Genomic DNA, 3621 nt, shown 5'->3' with positions numbered 1-3621 from the left:
TCTTATATACATACATTACTAGTTACGAAGATTAATCGTAATGTTTTTATTATTTATGTTTTGATGTGGATTGATTTATCTTGAAATTTATATATTTTAAATTATGCCTGTTGATGATGATATATATGTATATTTTATTAGATATCAGACTTGTTGATGTTGTTAGGAATTAGAAGTATTAAAAACTCAATTTAGTTTTTGGATGAGATTGTGATCGTGTTTTTTAACAAAATTTTCAAAAAGTTATATTTAACCTATTACGATCATAAATGGGAAGCCTGATGCATGCGGGTATACCACAAACCTGATGGTTATTTACTAACAGGACACCCGACGAATGGATTACCAATACTCGTACCATTTTCATCCTTAGGTTAGAAGAAATATGATTTGGGATTTAAATGGTGTTGTGTTGCAAAGGACGAGAGGGAGAGGGAGAAGGTGGGGATTTATGTTGTATTATAAAATTATTAAATATTTATTGTACATTAAAGTTTTATAAAAGACAACTGATTAGGATAAATTATTTTTGTAATTTTCATATATATCAAATTCATAATAAAACCTATTTAGCAAAAGTTGTATATACGACTTTAAAACAATAAAAGCCCTAATTAGATATGACAAATTACATAAATTAATTTTGCAATTTTGACGATAAGGTTGGTGGGCATGGTGTCATACTTATCACGGTCTACGTAGGCGTCACGTTACAAATGTCACACTTTACCCAAAAGTTGTCATTTGCTAGGCGTAGGTTGCCACATTTGTAATGCTACTTTTTTTTATTTTAGAAAATAAATAATTCAAACATATCATTTTTTTTAACTTGAATTCCATTAAACATAAAACAAAAGTACAACACACCAAAAAAACATAGAAATTAAAAAAAAAACAAAAAGAAAACAAAAAACAAAAAAAAAAAAACCCCTTAGAAATTAAAAACATCACTAGACAACTAGAAATTCAAAAACATCACACTACTATTGTCTCACAGTTTGCCAAAATTCAACAACCCTGAAATGCAAGGTAAGTCTCAAGAACATTCTCTAGCAAAATATTTTCACTTTCACCATTTCCGACTTCATGCATCACCCTACTTTACGTTAAACCTAGTTGCAAGTGCGATTGCGCTTCTCCATTTGGCGTATAGTTGATCTTTGCTTTGAGGTTAAAGGGCTTGGAGGTTGTGTATGTTGGTGACTTTCCTCCAAAAAGTAGTCACATGGCTGTCATTGTGGGTTGGATCTTCTATTGCGTCAAGCCATGAACGAGCGAGTAAGATTTCTTCTTTAATAGACCAAACACGAGCCATTTTTAGTTATGAAGTGTAGAAAAAGATGGAAATTAAGAGAATAAAATTGAGGAGATTTGAATGGGGTGAAGAGTAAATAAGGATAAGAGTATTTATAGTTGAAGATTTAGGGTTTAAAATATGAAAATTTTGAACACTTATATTTTTGAAATTGATATTTTTTTTTGGGAAAATGGTATTTTTTGAAAATGGAAATTGAATAATAATGAAAAAAATCAAACATATTTCAATCTCTCTCATCGGTGAAACCTAGCCGAGATACCGAAGCCGAGGGATCAACCCCGTGTGGTGTGTGCGCCGAAGATGTTGAGGCCACATTGTCCATACCCACCGGCGCCTAATAATTCTATTAACCTTGTTTCGATTATTTAATGATGGATAAATGCCTTTTGGTTTTAATAATTTCCAACAATATGTTACCGTTTTTTACGACGCTAACTTAAAATTTTCGTATTTAGATCCACCTCTTTCGAATGATCCACTTTTTTTTTCTTTACAGAAAATATCTCCAACCACCGACCCCATTTCAACACAAACTCATTATTATTCCAAGTCCAACATATAATTGTACTATATTATTATTCTTGTTTCTGGAGACTTCTTGCGGCCTTAAACGTCGTATGTATCATGTACATGGAATCCCAGGCTCACTTCCCTACGGAAACATTCCAACGTGCCGTGTTTTTCTCTACAATCACCAATATGTATCGCCTTATAACAATTCCATCAACAATCGTAAGAATCCAATAACCACGCCTGGGGTTAATTGGCTTTCATCTTTTCTCCTGTTTAAGCTAACAATTTGACGCTAACAAAAAAAGAAACAGTTTCTGTAGATTCTTGTAGCTTCATATTGAATCTTGTTGTTTAAGGGTTTGGAGAATGGATGGTAATGGAGAAAAAAAAACATCGATTTTTATCAAGTTTTGGGGTTGAAGAAGGAATGCACGATAACAGAGTTCAAGAACACCTACAAAAAGCTTGCACTGGTCAGAACTTTTAATTCAATCTTTTGTTAAAGAGAAAAAATCGAAAGAGTTTATTGTGTTTAATATATTGGAATGCCCAATTGATTGTCTCAAAAAGGGTTATCTGGAAAATGATATTTTGACCTGTTAAACAACTTAATTGTTCGTTGCAAACTACATGTTTTATACTTCCATGGTGAATCAAGAAACTTGAAAATTTTCTTTACATTGTGTAATTCATCAAAAAATTATTTATGAGATTGAAATTTGGATAAACTTTTTGTTCTTGTGTTCGATGTGGCTATAGAGATGGCATCCTGATCGCTGTTCGGCATTTGGTAATTCAACGTATGTGGAAGAAGCGAAAAAAAAATTCAGGCAATTCGAGAAGCTTATTCTGGTATTTTCTTACATGCAATCTTAATTATTTTGTAATCTGCATCAATTTTTTCCTTTTTTGGGTGTGAATAAAAATCGGATCTTGAAAGTTCTGTTTAATTTTGTCGGGTATTCGTTTGTTTCCTAGTACTTTCGGACGAGAACAAAATATTTATGTATGATGTCGGAATTCATGACAGCGACGATGACACATATGTAAGTTTGTTCTTTCTTTCTTGCAAACGACATTCATCATCTTTAATAACGATCTTTATGGCTATAATTTGTTGATTTGAAGCTGGGAATGGCAGATTTCTTGAGTGAAATGGCAACAATGATGAATCAAAACAAACCCAATGTGAGTTTTTTCTTCAAAAGCATTATAAAAATACAACGATCTTCAAAAAAAAAATTGGTGTACTGTTGTCAGGACAATATGAAGTCGAGTTTTGAGGAGATAAAGGATTTGTTCAAAGAGATGTTTCAAAGTGACATCGAGTCATTTGGTTTGTCTTCTGAAACAAAAAGCTTCACCTCCATTAACAAATGAATCTCCTCTGAGATGTCATCTTCCATTGTTGAAGACTATTCAAATTTCAAAATTTGTGTACAAGGATTTTGCTTAGGGGTTAGTTAGTTAGTTCATGGATCTCTTTAATTGATTGATTATCGATTTAGCTTTATCCAAACTGAATACTAATAATTGGTTTGTGAAATTTTGTGGTATTTCAAGACAGATGAACACCATGGAAGATACAAAGAGAGAAGAAAAGCGAGGCACTAAGCAAGGTCCCAAACACAAAACTTCTCGAAATGGGGTCTCTTAAAACTTGTGAATTTTGCAGTTGTGTATTTTCCTCGTGTCTGGTTTCTATGTATTAGTAAAGGGACTCAATTATTCAATTTAGATTTCTGATCGAAATGTCTCGATTTTCAAAGTCAGTTTGTTGTGAAAGGGTC

The 3621-nt window shown here is 32.4% G+C and overlaps 1 pseudogene; it reads left to right on the top strand.

The window, feature by feature from the left end:
- Positions 1-1935: 1935 nt before the first annotated feature.
- LOC145050587 (uncharacterized) lies at positions 1936-3211 on the top strand (annotated as a pseudogene).
- The last annotated feature ends 410 nt before the right edge of the window (positions 3212-3621 follow it).

This window comes from Lactuca serriola, chromosome 5, assembly GCF_051521515.1.
Source record: "Lactuca serriola cultivar US96UC23 chromosome 5, Lser_US96UC23_V15, whole genome shotgun sequence".
Lineage (NCBI taxonomy): Eukaryota > Viridiplantae > Streptophyta > Magnoliopsida > Asterales > Asteraceae > Lactuca > Lactuca serriola.
Note: the sequence above shows the minus strand (reverse complement) of the source record. Positions and strands in the feature narration are given on the sequence as shown.